The 17,355-nt window shown below is 38.8% G+C and overlaps 1 pseudogene; it reads right to left on the bottom strand.

Moving 5' to 3' along the window:
- Positions 1–1,482: 1,482 nt before the first annotated feature.
- Positions 1,483–4,415, bottom strand: LOC127107559 (uncharacterized; annotated as a pseudogene).
- Between the last annotated feature and the right edge of the window lie 12,940 nt (positions 4,416–17,355).

The raw sequence follows: 17,355 nt of genomic DNA, 5'->3' as shown, positions 1-17,355 counted from the left end.
TGCAGAAGGGATTATTCTTCTGGAAGACTCTGCTGGGGATAAAGTCCGCTGGGGATAGGTGGTATCTTTCCAGGGAATAAGAATATAGGGGAAATCTATCCTTGATTTTTTTGCTTTAATTATCATGGAGACTTTCTGTATCTGAAGACTCTGCAGGGGATTATGGTGTCTGATATCTGGTTACGAGATCTTTCCTCTAGGAGACTCTGCCGGGGAACAGTGATGTCTGACCTTTGAATATAAATGAGAATTTAGGAGAAATCCTGCAATTCTTGAATTTGCTTAAAATGCATAACACACTCTTCTTTTACTACAAAACATTACTGAGGAGGAGACATATCCTTCTATTGAATGGACAGAGAACAACAGGAGATTCCCTGTAGTTTCTGAATATCAACTTTCTTCACTCGCTGAGGGATGGAGACCTCTGTATTACTCCTGCTCAGGGAAATCAAATCTTCCTTCTCATCCTCTGCTGGGGACATTGCTGATCCCGCCTTAATAAATTACTGGGGAAATACCTGTAGTAATCCCATAGGCCAAATCTGTAACTTAAAACCTGGATCAAAGTCTTCATGATCATTTAACCGGGGAGTCTTCATGATCAATTAAACTGGGGAGTCTTCATGATCAATTAACTGGGGAGTCTTCATGATCAATTAACTGGGGAGTCTTCATGCCCCAAGTGAAGGGAAGAAACTTCTTGAAATATTTCTTGCATGATCTCTTGAGGAAAACTAGGAAGCATAGCTGGGGATATCCAGAATCACAACCTCTGCTGGAGAAATATTACTGCCAAGACACCTGTGGAGATTTTTTCATCATATACATATAAGGATAGTAATATGAACATGTCTAGTTGGAATCACATGATTTCAGAATTACTGGGACCACATGTCTCAATCCTTTTATTGATGTCCACAAATCAAAATAAATAATCTTTATATTTTTCAAAAACTGTTTTTAATTCAAAACTTTTGTTTCAAAACATATCTGTCAAAGTAAAAGAACTTTCGTAAATTGAAATGAAAATTAAGAGTGCCAAGAAATATAGAAAGGCTCAAATTGATTTGATAGGATGGTAATCAGCCAACAGCGTGATTCCATAGATCTTTACAAATTGGAAAATGGTAATTTCGTGGAAAAAGGGTACGTTGAACTACAATGACATCATTCTCTCTTCCACTTTTGACCTGTATTGCAGCCTTGAGAAAGTTGGAGAACTGTTGAAAATATTCTGATACTTCAATGATCTTATCTCTGTTATGCAGTTACTTGCCTGAAATCCCTAACTTTTGCCTAGATTGCCCTTTCGGGTTTTCAATCTACCGGGATAATATTCTCTTTGTTTTTTTATGTCTCTAATTTCTGCTTGGACCGCCCTTTCAGGTTTTCAGTCCACCGAGACGCTCATTTTTGCCTAAGCCGCCCTTTCGGGTTTTCAACTTAGCGAGCTGTTCTTTTCATTTTTTAGGCGAAGTATTTCTTGACTGCATCTGTATTCACGGGACGTGGAAGCTCTTCACCATCCATGTTTGTAAGAATTAAAGCACCGCCTGAGAAGGCTTTCTTGACAACATAGGGTCCTTCATAGTTAGGAGTCCACTTGCCCCTAGAATCATTGTGAAATAGTATCATCTTCTTGAGCACAAGGTCACCCTCTTTGAATTCTCTCGGCTTAACCTTCCTATCAAATGCCTGCTTCATTCTCTTTTGATATAACTGTCCATGGCACAAGGCAGTCATTCTTTTTCTTCAATCAAATTCAACTGATCGTATCTGCTTTGACACCATTCAGCCTCTGACAACTGAGTTTCCATTAGTATCCTCATTGATGGAATTTCAACCTCTATCGGTAACACAGCTTCCATACCGTATACAAGTGAAAATGGGGTTGCCCCAGTTGAAGTACGGACTGATGTTCTATATCCGTGTAGTGCAAAAGGCAGCATTTCATGCCAATCTTTGTAGGTAACAACCATCTTTTGAATGATCTTCTTGATATTCTTATTTGCAGCTTCAACTGCCCCATTCATCTTGGGACGGTAAGGAGAAGAGTTGTGATGCTCGATCCTGAAACTTTCACATAATTCATCCATCATTTTGTTGTTCAGATTGGAGCCATTGTCAGTGATGATCTTGTTTGGAATGCCATATCGGCAAATGAGATTATTTTTGATGAATCTGACCACCACTTGCTTTGTCACCTTTGCATACGAAGCTGCTTCCACCCATTTGGTGAAGTAATCAATTGCCACGAGAATGAAACGGTGTCCGTTGGAAGCTTTGGGTTCAATCATACCGATCATGTCAATGCCCCACATTGAGAATGGCCAAGGAGCAGAAATCACATTCAAAAAGGTTGGTGGTACATGAACCTTATCAGCGTAGATCTGACATTTGTGACACTTCTTTACAAATTTGTAGCAATCTGATTCCATGGTCAACCAGTAGTAACCAGCTCTCAACATCTTTCTTGACATAGAGTGGCCGTTTGCATGAGTACCAAAGGACCCTTCGTGAACTTCTTTCATCAACATTTCTGCTTCCTTTTTGTCAACACATCTGAGTAAGACCATGTCATAATTCCTCTTATAGAGCACATTCTGATTAAGGAAGAAACTGCCTGACAATCTTCTCAAAGTCTTTTTATCTTTTTCTGTTGCTCCAAGAGGATACTCCTGAGTCTGAAGGAAATGCTTGATATCGTGGTACCATGGTTTATCATCAAAACTGGCCTCAGCTGTAAACACATGTGCTGGTCTATCAAGTCGCTTGATCACAATTCTGGGTACTTCGTTTGGAAAACCCACTTGATACATTGAAGACAACGTAGCTAGAGCATCCGCCATATGATTCTCATCCCGAGGAATGTGATGCAATTCAACCTTGGTGAAGAAAGTCAACAATCTTCTTGCATAGTCTTTGTATGGGATCAAGCCAGGGTGGCGTGTTTCCCATTCTCCTTTGATCTGATTGATAACTAACGCTGAGTCACCATAAACAGTAAGATTTTTGATGCGGAGGTCAATGGCTTCTTCAAGACCCATGATACAGGCTTCATATTCAGCAATGTTGTTTGTACATTCAAAGCAAATTCTTGCCGTGAAAGGAATATGAGAACCTTCTGGAGTGATAATGACTGCACCTACTCCATGTCCATAAACGTTGGAAGCTCCATCAAATACTAAACCCCATTGAGAATCTGGTTCAGGTCCTTCTTCAGGAAGTGGCTCTTTACAATCTCTGGATTTTAGGAACATGACATCTTCATCAGGAAACTCATCCTCATTATCATCGTGATCTTCAACGGGTTGGTGAGCAAGGTACTCAGCCAACACACTGCTCTTGATAGCTTTCTGGGTATGATACTCAATGTCGTATTCTGATAACAGCATCTGCCATCTTGCAATCTTACCAGTGAGTGCAGGCTTCTCAAAAATGTACTTGATTGGATCCATTTTGGATATCAACCAAGTGGTGTGACTTAACATATACTGCCTCAATCTCTTAGCAGCCCAAGCCAATGCACAACATGTCTTCTCGAGTAAGGAGTATCGTGATTCACAGTCAGTAAATTTCTTGCTTAAGTAGTAAATGGCATGCTCTTTCTTTCCAGTTTCGTCTTGTTGACCCAGAATACAGCCCATAGAATTCTCAAGCACTGTCAAATACATAACCAACGGTCTTCCAGCAACAGGTGGTAACAAGATAGGAGGCTCCATGAGGTACTCTTTGATACTGTCAAATGCTTTCTGACAATCCTCTGTCCAAACACAATTCTGACTCTTTCTCAGCAATTTGAAGATAGGTTCACAAGTGGCAGTCATGTGAGAAATAAACCGGGATATGTAATTCAATCGTCCTAGAAAACCTCTCACTTGCCTTTCTGTTTTTGGTGCGGGCATCTCTTGGATAGCTTTTACTTTATCTGGATCAACTTCAATGCCTTTTTGGCTGACAATGAAGCCCAAGAGTTTACCTGACCTGACGCCAAATGTGCATTTGTTCGGATTGAGGCGAAGACGGAACTTCCTCAATCGTTGAAACAGCTTCAATAGATCTACTAAGTGACCTTCTTCTGAACGAGACTTCGCGATCATGTCATCCACATAAACCTCAATCTCTTTGTGCATCATGTCGTGAAAGAGCGTTGTCATGGCTCGCTGGTAAGTAGCACCTGCGTTCTTCAACCCAAACGGCATTACTTGATAACAGAATGTTCCCCATGGTGTTATGAAGGTAGTTTTTTCCATGTCTTCGGGAGCCATTTTGATCTGGTTATACCCGGAGAATCCGTCCATGAAGGAGAATATGTCAAACTTTGCTGTATTGTCTACCAACATGTCAATGTGAGGCAGGGGGAAATCATCCTTTGGGCTTGCTCTATTTAAGTCACGATAGTCGACACACATTCGTACCTTCCCGTCCTTCTTAGGAACTGGCACAATATTTGCTATCCACTCTGGATACACTGAAGTGGCAAGAAAACCAGCATCTATTTGCTTCAGAACTTCTTCTTTAATTTTGACGGCCATATCTGGATGTGTTCTTCTTAATTTCTGTTTGACCGGTGGACATTCTGGCTTCAAAGGTAGCTTGTGCTCTACGATGTCAGTGTCGAGACCAGGCATATCTTGATAAGACCAAGCAAACACATCTACATACTCTTTCAACAGGCTGATCAATTGCTCCTTGACCTGTGGGGATAACAATGCTCCAATTTTGACTTCTTTCACATTTTCTTCCGAACCCAAGTTGACTGTTTCCAAAGGCTCCTTGTATGGCTGAATAGTGTCTTCTTCATTTTCAAGCTGGCGGGCGACCTCTTCTGGAATCTCATCCCACTCTTCCTCTTCAGCTTCGAATACAGAATGTTCAAAGTTGGGAGAGGGCATGATGTCATTGTGTTCAACGGGTTTAAGTAACCTGTACAAACAATTGTTTTTAGAGGACTGACCATGACATGCAAAAATGTGTTCTTTTTAAGGTTTTTTTGTGTTACCATTTTCCGAAAAAGCTGAAAAGATAAAAGGACACAAGTGTATAGGAACACAAAAGATCTTTTTCATGGATAGTACGTTTTTGACAAAAGTGCCCATTTTACAAAATTAATGCTTCGCGCTTTGGGCTAAAGCGGAAGATTTTTGAAAACTGAAAAGCTTAATTACTTTGATATGTGGACACAATGTGGGATGTCAACTGCGGTCCAGTTCTTCATAACTACTCCAGTCGCCATTCTGTCTTTCCCTCGAAGAGCTTTTATCTCTTTTTGTAATTCCGCAAACTGATCCTGGAATTCATCCATTCTATCATTGAGACCAGGATCCTCACTTGGGGTAGGGCCGTGATAGACAGGTTCTCCTAGGTGAGGAGTATAGTGAACAACGGGAGGCACATTAGTGAAGACAGGAGCATTTGGTGGAACGAACTCTTGTTGATATCTATCTTGATTAAGATCCCTGGGTATTTCCCAAGGACGGGATGCTGTGATGGTAACAGAAGTGACTGGGACAGCGTTGATTTCTGAAGCGATGACTGTAGTGACGGGTGCTGCTGTTGTCTGATTCTGAATTTGAGGTTGATTCTGTGCCGAAGTCTGTCCTGAATTATGAACTTGAGCCCTAGCCTGGGCTTCCTCTGCTTGTAGACGGGCGGTTAACATTTGGTTGCGCATCTCTGCTGCCTGTGCTTGCGCCTGGATCTGTGCATCTTGTGCTTCGGCAACCTGAGCTTGTGCTGTTTGAAGTTGAGCAGCTTGGGCTGCTTGGTTTGCTATCAATGTCTCGACCATAGCAGAAAGGCGGTCAACCTGAGCTTTCAATTCTCGGTTCTCGTTATCTGTTATCTCCATTCTTCTTTTGTAGTTGGCTCTTGTGTTGTAATTATGCGTCAGCTTGAAATGGATCTGCTGGCGGGAAGCAACTGTTAGAAGACTGGACCAAGACAGACACCCTGTATGCACGTGATGCATGGATATGCAAAATGAATGATTTTCCAAGGAACTCTAAGTGAAGGAAAGGATAGAATTGCAAACATTTTTGATAACAAAACAAAGTTATCAACCCAAAATACAACCAAGAAAACCATTTAAAGACATGTGTCATCAGGACGAGCATAAACAAGTAGGAGTTGTCCTTCAAGTCTCTCAATTCTTTCTTCATAGGCCTTCTGCATAAAAGCTTTCTCCTTCACCAAACTGTCTACAAGACCTTTCCATGCACCTGAGGACTGTGGAATCTGGGAGTAATCTGTTGTGCCTGAGGAAAATAAATCCTCTTGCACCCTTGGACGTTTACCTGCACGATCTTCTCCACTCTGCTCCTTTAACTGTCTCTGAAGTTCTTCATTTTCCATTTCGAGCACCTGGGCCTTATCCTTCCAAGCGTCTCTCTCTTTCTTGACCCTCTCCAAGGTGGCTTGGAGTTCTTCTTTGTCATCTAGCGGAAGGTAGGGGGTCTTCAACGGAGCGGGTTTGATAGGATCATGATGTGGGTATGGCATTTTCAACTGTATAGCTCTGGCTCTGATCCACTGGAGGTACGGCTCATAGGAGGTACAATCTTTCTTACCCAATTCAAGTCTCCCTTTGCGACAAACACGATGCCAAGCTCTTACTACTCTCTCTTTCATGGTAGGGTCCTCCTCGTTATCCCTCAAGAAAATACCTTCTAAAAGAATGTTAGGAGGCTTGTCCTTCATAGGGTAACCGAGTTGTCTCCTAGCAAGTACTGGATTATAAGAAATGATTCCCTTTGTGCCCATGAGGGGCACATTGGGGAACTCCCCGCAACTATCAATGATCTTCACATCGTCTAAAACTCTACTATACCATGCAATATCTGACTGGGTAAGAGACATAATCCTCTGTGACCACTGAAGTCCTGACTTGCGATCCCAAAAAGTAGCTGACTTAGGAAGATGAGAGACAAACCATTTGTAGAGTAACGGTATACAGCAGACTATGGTTCCTCCTCCTTTCAAAGTACGGTAATGGATGGAATGATAGGTGTCTCCGAGCAAAGTTGGAACAGGATTACCACTTAGGAAGATGCGTATAGCATATGAATCCACAAAACCTTCAATATTAGGAAATAGTAACAAACCGTAGATCAACAAGGCGAACAGATGCTCCACAATAATATCACAACCTTGACTGGCAAAATAAGAAACCTTCCCCATTAAGAACTTGGCAGTGAAACCTGGAAGTCCTCCTTTGGTGGTGAAGTTATTCTTGAATTCTGACTTCTTCATGTACAACACTTTTGCAAGAGAACTGTGCTCGGGTAACTTTTCTGAACCAGAGAAAGGTACTGTATCAGCAACTGGGATGTGAAGCAATTGGGCATACTCTTCCAATGTAGGCATGAGTTGATAGTCTGGGAATGTGAAACAGTGATAGACTGGATCATAGAACTGTACTAATGTCTGCAATAACCCTTCTTCCATCCTAAGTGTCAATAAAGATATAAGTGCCCCATATCTGTCTCTGAAACCAATAGGATCTGCGATCGAAGAAACCAGTTTCTTTAGTTCATCTATCTTTGGATTGATGAGATTGTACTTTTTCACACTTCTCCGTCCAAAATCCATGTTTCCTGCAATATTTGCAATCCTCACTTTAAGTTCCTTGGAAAAAGGTTGAAATGATGGGAATGAATGCATGTCATGCATGAATGCAACAAACACAAACATGGTCAAACAATACAAGGCTCAAAGTTCATCACCAGCATGGAGTTTAGGACAAAGCCCCAAGATAAGTTCTAAGGTTCACCTGCCAAACGGGTTCTAAAAGTTCCCAAGGTTATGGATCCTTCTTCGGATAATACCGGGTTAAGCAACTGCTCGCTTTCCAATATTATTCTCAAAAGAATCTCGCTTGAGTGTGATATCGCGTATCAACCAAACCAGACTTTTGGTCCGAAGTGGTCACCGCATCACATCCTAAGTAAGGCCAAGATGGGGTAAAGGTAAACTAAGTCCTTGGCTTCACGGGCCCGTCGAAAGCAACAATGCCTCACAAATGACTTGTTTTAGCACTATCACCCTCAAAGAGGCCTCCACCAAGCGGACAAAGGCTCAAGTCAACTCGGTAAGGATTGTCTCCTATCAAGTCAACCTGAATTATCATCCATCCTATCTCAAATGTGCCCCAAATCCGGGTATAGGATTTATCACAAGTATCCCCCAAAACCCAAAATAACAAACATTACAAACAATACAATTTAGCAAATATTCACAAAGCAAACATATAAACAAGCAAAGATAGGCTAAACCCTCAAATAAGTTTAAACAGGTAATTCCCCAGCAGAGTCGCCATTCTGTCGCGGCGGGATTTTTCACGAGATTAATTATTGATTGAACTTAACCCGTTTGAAAAATATTTTAAATGCAAGAGTCGCCACCGTCTTTTATTTTATCCAAAAAGAGGAAGGGAAAAATAACGATAAATCCCTTTAGAGTTACGGGTTCGGGGGTTGGTTATGCAAAGGGAAGGTATTAGCACCCTCTACATCTGTGGTACTCCACAGGAACCTTTTTGCTTATGTTTATGTGAATGCTTTGCTTTTTTCGCTTTGATCGTTTGATTGGGGAGATGAGAAAAGAACTTGATTTTATTGCTTTTGGACTCGATAAAGTCGTAGACTTCATGCCTACGTATCTCCAAGGCGCAATGGAGAAATCAGAATCCACGTAGTTCTCCCAAAAGAAAAGGGGAAAGTCTGTTTTGTTGATTTTAGATTGGCGTGTCTTGCCATCTCTTGCTCGACCTAGGCGGGAGGCTTCGAGAATGACACGTCCTTTTGAAAATGTTTTTGAACTGAAAAGCCAAAGCTGGCAAAAGATTTGAATGAGCCTAAACCCTGAAACAATAAATAAATGGGCTCATTATAAGGAAGCCCAAGAGTAAGCTTGTGAGTGTGTGAAAAGGGTTTCTTAAACGGCGACCGTTGGAATCGCATCGGGTTTCTTTTTTTTTGGATTTTTCGATTTTTTAACATAAAACGTGCACAATACGATTAAACACACAATACAGAACATAAAAAATGCGAGAAAGTAAATTATTACAACACAGTTAGCTATGAATAGTTAGTATTACGAATAGTTAGTGGAGTTAATCGAGCTGAAACTGAAACGAAACGGTTAGTAACAACATAAACAAATATAAAAAAACAATATAAACATTTACTTTAGACAAAATAAACATTTGATATAAATAAACATTTAATTAAAATAAACATTTAAACAAATAATTAATTTAACTAACATTTAAACACAACATATATGCAAAATAATAATAAAAGATAAACAATTTAGTAAACAAAAGTAATATATATATATATATATATATTATATATATATATATATATATAATATATATATATATATATATATATATATATATATATATATATATATATATATATATATATATATATATATATATAATATATATATATATATATATATATATATATATATATCTTTATATTTTAGACAATAAATATATAGTAGACAAAATAATATATATGTACATTTAGACAATAATATATAATAGACAAAATAATATATATATATATATATATATATATATATATATATATATATATATATATATATATATATATATATATATATATATATATTTTGATAAATAATATATTAAAACACATGTCGGTAAGCCGGAACTTTGCCGATTTCAGAGATAAGTGAAGAATATTACCTTGTGTGAAGAGGATGAACTTCTGATCGTCCAAATGATCGACCGAAAGCTGGAAACTGTCACCGACGCAGTGCTGGCTGCCTTCATGAGTACCTGACTTCAACGTCGCTTTTGATCGGTGAAACGACGCCGGAATGAAATGAACCTTGGATATTTGTGACCTGGACTCAACGAACTTCAAAGATATGAAATCGGTTTTGTGTTTCGGTGAATAATCGGGACGATTTTGGGTTACCGAAAATGAAGAACAAGTGAAATACGATAATGCTTTTGGAAAAATATTTCTTTTCAATTCTCTGTTTCTCTCACCACACGTTTTTTCCTTACTGATCCCCTCCCTCTTTTTCTTACTAACCACATCTATATATATATATTTAGATTACTTAAACAATAAGAAACCTAAAAAATATCTAACATAAATTAATAATATATTTAGATTACTTAAACAATAAGAAACCTAAAAAATATCTAACATAAATTAATAATATATATTTAGATTACTTAAACAATAAGAAACCTAAAAAATATCTAACATAAATTAATAATATATATTTAGATTACTTAAACAATAAGAAACCTAAAAAATATCTAACATAAATTAATAATATATATTTAGATTACTTAAACAATAAGAAACCTAAAAAATATCTAACATAAATTAATAATATAATTTATATATTATATAATAATAATAATAATAATAATAAACTAATATAATATTAATCATAATTAAATAAACTAATTAACAACTAAACACAATTAATATTAAGCACAAATAATATTAAACGGCACACGATTAAAATACGATAAAATCGAGCGACACGAACGCGATAAAAACGATGACAATTTGCACAGCAAAACAGACAAATTGATAAAACCAATAAACCAGTAAACCGGTAAACCAGTAAAATCAACAACACGACTCAAACAGACTCGATTAAATCACACGGCACAACACGTAATTAAATAAACAACCCTAGGCAATAATAAAATCAACACGACATCACGAAAACGCTGACAAACACAATCACAAATAATCGGACAATACGAAAACTCTAATATATTCGAAATACAGTCAAAATACCGACAAACAAACAATTAAATAGATAAAAACGTACAAAACCTAATCGAAGCGATGCCACGCACAACAGAGATAAGCGAGATAAATACGAGGCAACGATATCGGCCAGGTTTTGCTAAAACAACGAAATACAACACGGTAAGCAACGAAAACACACAAAACCTAATCAAACCAGTTGTCACGCGAAGTTTAAGAAATTGAGATGAATACGAGACAACGAGATTAATCAAGATGTGGTCAACAAAGCCAAAGTCAAATTTTGGGGTGCGACAGGAAGGATAATCTATGCTATTGGAACCAGACTCAACTTTGATTATGGAAGGTTCATGTTTGAACAAATTGTTAGACATGCTTCCACTAATGTAGTAAAGTTGCCAATTGCCTTTCCCTCTATCATTTGTGGAATTATTTTAAGCCAGCAACCTGGTATTCTAAACACAAGTGATATCCCCAGTCGAAGAAAGCCTCCATTGTCCATTCACTATAAGTTATTTGAAGGCAGCCATTTCAATGACATTGTCATGACATCTGCAAGGAAGGAGCCAGCCTCTCAAGGTGGCCCGATTGCTCAATTGAAGGAAACTTGTAAGGAGTTGGAAACTGGGATTAGGGTTGCCAAGGCTAGGAAAGAGGCTTTAGAGGTTCTCATTAGTAGCTTGGAGCGAGAAGAGATGGATAAGGTTGGTGAAGCCAAGGAGTCAAATGCCCATACCTCAAGTGAGAGGTCTAATTCTCAAGATCAATCTAGTGGCAGTTCTGAATCTAAAGGTGAAGAAGATGCTACCTCCTCAGACTAAGTTGTGGTGATGGTCCCCCTGTTAAAGTTGTGGTGTTCTAGATGTTGTTTTGGATGCTTGGATGATTTGATGTTTTTCTGTTTGATATTTGTAATTTTAGGCAGTCCTTTTTGATGCCATGATGTAATATTTGGGCTCTTTATGAAGAAGCCGAGATAACAAACATGGCTAACAAAGCCATATATGGTGAAATCTATAATACAGGACCTGGGAAGTACTCTAAACCAAAACCCCCTGCCACATGTGCGCCTATACTGTCAAAGGCCTTATGGCAATCCTCGGTCCAATCATGACGCTGATCTTTCCGGAGGAGCTTGAATATAGGCGCACATGTGGCAGTCGTGTGGGATATGAATCTTGAAATGTAATTCAAGCGGCCAAGAAAACCTCGGACTTGCTTCTCAGTTTTGGGTGCAGGCATCTCTTGTATTGCTTTGACCTTGGCAGGGTCAACTTCAATACCTCTTTCACTGACAATAAAGCCCAATAACTTGCCGGAACGGACTCCAAATGTACACTTGTTCGGATTCAGACGGAGTTTGTATTTCCTCAAACACTGAAAAAGCTTCAACAAGTGCTATACATGTTCAACTTCCGTTCTCGACTTTCCAATCATATTATACGAATATAACCAGGAGATGGAGGTTGAAGATAATGAGGAAGCCGATGCTGTGGAGATAGCGAAGCATCAACCAGTGTGTTACTATGTTCTCAACAGTGGTGATGTCGAAGAGCAGAACGCTATTTTTGAAAGGCCTCACCAAGGGATGCAGAGTCACCTCAAGCCCCTATACATTAGGGCCAAAGTTGGACAGGTGGGAGTGAATAAAGTCCTGGTGGATGGAGGAGCAGCAGTCAATTGGTGCCCCAATTCATGTTAAAGAAGATAGGTATGTTCGACACTGATGTCAAACCTCACAACATGGTATTGTCAAATTATGAGGGTAAGATAGGACAAACATTGGGTGTCATACAAGTGGATTTGACTGTTGGATTAATCACAAGACCAACAATGTTCATGGTAATACCCGCGAAGGCAAATTACAACTTACTACTAGAGAGAGAATGGATACATGGAATAAGGGCAGTCCCTTCGACCATGCATCAGAGGATATCCATCTGGAGAGAAGATGGTGTGGTAGAGAATGTTGAAGCTGACCAAAGTTACTTCATGGCAGAAGTAAACCATGTAGACAAGAGAAACTTCGACAGGAACTTGGCTCACATAGGACCATGCTACCCGGCGGAAGAAGGCTACGCCCCAAATAAAAATCCCTTGTACTTCTTGACTCTTCATCCAAATGGCTTTCAGTGGGATAGGGAGATTATGGGAGACCTAGAAGAAGGGGAATCATTTGAAATACGACCAACAGGATGGGATGAAGACCTGTACTATGACTGAGTCTTCTTTTCTCGAAAAGATTTCGGCCTACATGGCTGAGAACAAAAGACAAGCGGCTCTCGAAGCCGAGATAACAAACATGGCTAACAAAGCCACATATGGTGAAATCTATAATACAGGACCTGGGGAGTACTCTAAACCAAAATCCCCTGACGAACAAGTACCTGTGGAACCAACAGAACAGAGGTTAGATGCCATCTACGACGAAGAGCCTCTGGGATTCGAAAAAGATCCAGTAACATCAAGTGCAAAGATGTTAGCGCAAGATCCTCTTGAAGAAATTGATCTTGGAAATGGGAGTACAAAAAGAATCACCTACATCAGCACTAAACTGGACCCCAAGTTGAAAGTAAGAGTAATTGAATTGCTAAGAGAAAACAAAGATTGCTTTGCTTGGGACTACGACGAGATGCCTGGTTTGAAGAGGGATTTGGTCGAATTAAAGTTGCCTATCAAGGATGGAAAGAAACCCGTCAAGCAGACTCCAAGGAGATTCGGCCCAGAGATCCTCTCAAAGATTAAAAAAGAGGTCGAAAGACTTCTTCAATGCAATTTCATTAGGACTACAAGGTATGTCGATTGGATTGGAAATATAGTTCCTGTTATCAAGAAAAATGGCTCTTTGCGAGTGTCTATAGATTTTCGTGATCTAAATGCAGCAACTCCTAAAGATGAGTATCCAATGCCTGTGGCAGAGATGCTGGTTGACTCAGCCGCAAGCTATGAATATCTCAACATGCTTGATGGATATTCTGGCTATAACCAGACTTTCATTGCAGAAGACGATGTTTCTAAAACAGCCTTTCAATGTCCAGGGGCAATAAGCACTTATGAGTGGATAGTTATGCCCTTTGGTGTAAAAAACGCTGGGGCAACATACCAGCGAGCAATGAATTCTATATTCCATGATTATATAGAGACATTTATGCAAGTGTACATAGATGATATTGTGATAAAATCTACGTTAGATGAAGATCATCTAACCCATCTAAGCCAATCATTCGAAAGAATGAGAAAACATGGCTTAAAAATGAATCCTCTTAAGTGTGCATTCTTTGTGCAGGCTGGAGATTTTCTGGGCTTTGTGGTCCATAAAAAGGGGATAGAAATCAATCAGAACAAGACGAAGGCTATTATGGAGACCAAAGCACCATCAACCAAGAAAGAGTTGTAATCATTATTAGGAAAGATAAACTTCCTAAGAAGATTCATCTCAAACTTAAGTGGTCGAACTCAAGCCTTCTCTCCCCTCCTACGCCCGAAACAAGGGAAGTTCGAATGGAATGACGAACATCAAAAGGCATTCGACAAGATCAAACATTATCTAACGAATCCTCCTATCTTGGAACCACCATGTGGAAAGAAGCCTATGAGACTGTATATATCATCTTCCGACACTACCATAGGTAGCATGTTGGCACAAGAGAATGAAGATGGCGTCGAAAGAGCCATTTATTATCTTAGTAGGGTTTTAAACGACGCAGAAACTAGATACACTTCAAAAGAAAAGCTGTGTCTTTGTTTGCATTTCTCTTGTACTAAACTCAAGTATTATATAAAACCTATTGATTTATACGTCTCTTCACATTTTGATGTCATCAAGTATATGTTATCTAAGCCAATAATGCACAATCAAATTGACAAATGGGCTTTGGCACTCACTGAATACTCTTGAACCTTTATGCCCTTAAGGGCAATGAAGGGACAAATAGTATCAGACTTTATTGTAGACCATGCAGTGGTCGAAAATCCTCAACTTCAAGTTGAGTTGAGACCTTGGAGATTATTCTTCGACGGTTCCACTCATAAGGATGGAAGTGGAGTTGGGATCATGTTAATTTCTCCTGACAAAATTCCAACAAAACTCAAATATAGCATTGAAGGCCCCCTTTGTTCTAACAATGAAGCAGAATACGAAGCCCTTATTGCAGGACTTGAGGCTTTGTTGGAATTGGGGGCAACTAGGGTCGAAATTAAAGGAGACTCAGAATTAGTAATCAAGCAACTGACGAAGGAGTACAAATATATAAAAGAAAATTTGATTATGTACTTCGTCATTGCAAATAGGTTACTCAAAAAATTCGAATATATCGACATAAAACATGTCCTTAGAATAAAAAACCAAGAAGCTAATGATTTAGCACAAATAGCTTCAGGGTATAGAATTTCAAAAGAGAAGCTAGAAAAATTTGTCGAAGTAAGAGGAAAGGCAATGGCTGCCAGATTGTCTCCGACAGATTTGGAAAGCACTCAGTTAGGATATGTTAACAAAGAGGAGTTCGAAGTACTGGCCATTGATACCTTAATAGATACAGATTGGAGGAATCCAATTATTAATTATCTTAAGGACCCTTCGACAAATACAGAAAGAAAAACCAAGTACAGGGCTTTATCTTATGTTTTGATGGGGAATGAATTATTCAAGAAAACCCCTGAGGGGATCCTGTTGAAATGTTTAGGAGAAAACGAAGCTTACTTGGCATTATCTAGTGTACATAGTGGAGCCTGTGGAGCACACCAGGCAGGCCATAAGATAAAATGGTTGCTTTTCAAATATGGAATGTATTGGCCCACCATGTTAAAAGATTGTATAGAGTTTGCTAAGGGTTGCCAAGAATGTCAAATACATGCAGAATTCAACATGCTCCTGCAAGTGAGCTTCATACAATTATTAAGCCTTGGCCTTTCAGAGGTTGGGCATTAGATCTAATTGGGGAAATTCGACCTAATTCATCCAAAAGCCAAAGGTACATACTTGTAGGAATTGACTATTTCACTAAATGGGTCGAAGCAGTACCTTTAGTAAATATGGATGAAGAAACTGTTATCAAATTCATTCAAAGGTAAATATTATATAGATTTGGAATCCCAGAAAGTATAACAACAGATCAAGGATCAGTTTTTACTGGTCGAAAGATGCAAGAGTTTGCAAAGGAGATGGGTTTCAAATTATTAACATCCGCACCCTATTATGCTCAAGCCAATGGGCAAGTCGAAGAAGCCAATAAAGTAATAATTGGCTTAATCAAAAAACATGTAGGGAAGAAGCAAAAAAACTGGCACAAAACTTTAGATCAAGCACTTTAGGCTTATCGAACCTCCCCTAAAGAAGCTACTAACACTACACCTTTCCAGCTTACATTTGGACATGATGCAATATTACCTGTCGAAATCTACTTGCAATCAGTGAGAATCCAAAGACAAGGAGAAATTCCATCTGACTTATACTGGGAAATGATGATAAATGAGCTGGTGGATTTGGACGAAGAAAGGTTGCATGCGTTAGAAGTATTAAGAAGACAGAAGGAGAGGGTAGCAAGGGCATACAATAAGAGGGTCAAAGGTAAAACCTTCACTATGAATGATTTAGTTTGGAAAGTTATATTAACTATGGATCGAAAGAATATAGCATTAGGAAAATGGTCTCCACATTGGGAAGTGTAGCGGGGTATTCGTTACCATTAGAGATATTGACTAAATCCAAGGTAAATCATACAAGTCGAGTCGCCACCGCACTTCTATTTATCCAAAGGAATGGTTAGAAAGCGAACAAAAACCTAAAAGTTTTAACAAAAACTAGTAAAAGAACAGAGATCTGGGTAAGGGGGTTGGTTATGCAATGGGAAGGTATTAGGCACCCAAAACATCCTAGGTACTCCTAGGGAGCCCTTTTCACACTTGTTGCAAAGGTTATTGTTTTGTGAAAATTTGTTTGTGCAAACATGATTGAAGAGATGAGAGGAGAATATACAAGTTATTTACATTTTTGTGTTTGGATGGATAAACCCATTGCCTACGTACCATCTTATAAAAAGATTAGGATCAAAACCTCGTAGTTCGGGGTAAAAATCTCAAAACAAGTTGGTGAATTGATTGGTCCAAAAGCCTTAAGGTCTTTTGTTATCAAAGGGAGAAAACTCAACCAAACCACAAATCCACCATGTGAGGATAGCTTCAACATGCTAGTGAGGGGTTAACCCAATAATAAGCATGGAAGACTTATTGTCTATCACTAAGGATATAGGTGAGTATTACATCTACCACAAGGATCACTCAAACCTAATAGCTAAAGGTTATGAAAATTTTGATTAAGAAAGTGGCCATTGGAACCACAAAAGACATTTGAATGGGTTATATTTACCAATTAGAAGTATGTACAAAAATGGTCAAAGTTGACTTAAGGATTCAATTCAAAATAAGTATTGTAAAAGAGAAAGTTTGAAAATCAAAAGCATAAGGCTTAGGTTTCTAATGTTTGAAAACAATAGTTAAATGTTTGCACAAAGAGTTTTGGCTTGGGTTAGAGTGGAGAGAAGAAGAAGAAGGGCTAAGTCCTAAGTAAAACAAAAAG

Source organism: Lathyrus oleraceus, chromosome 7 (genome assembly GCF_024323335.1).
Source record: "Lathyrus oleraceus cultivar Zhongwan6 chromosome 7, CAAS_Psat_ZW6_1.0, whole genome shotgun sequence".
Classification (NCBI taxonomy): Eukaryota; Viridiplantae; Streptophyta; class Magnoliopsida; order Fabales; family Fabaceae; genus Lathyrus; species Lathyrus oleraceus.
The sequence above is the reverse complement of the archived record's forward strand: the minus strand, read 5'-3'. Positions and strand labels throughout refer to the sequence as shown.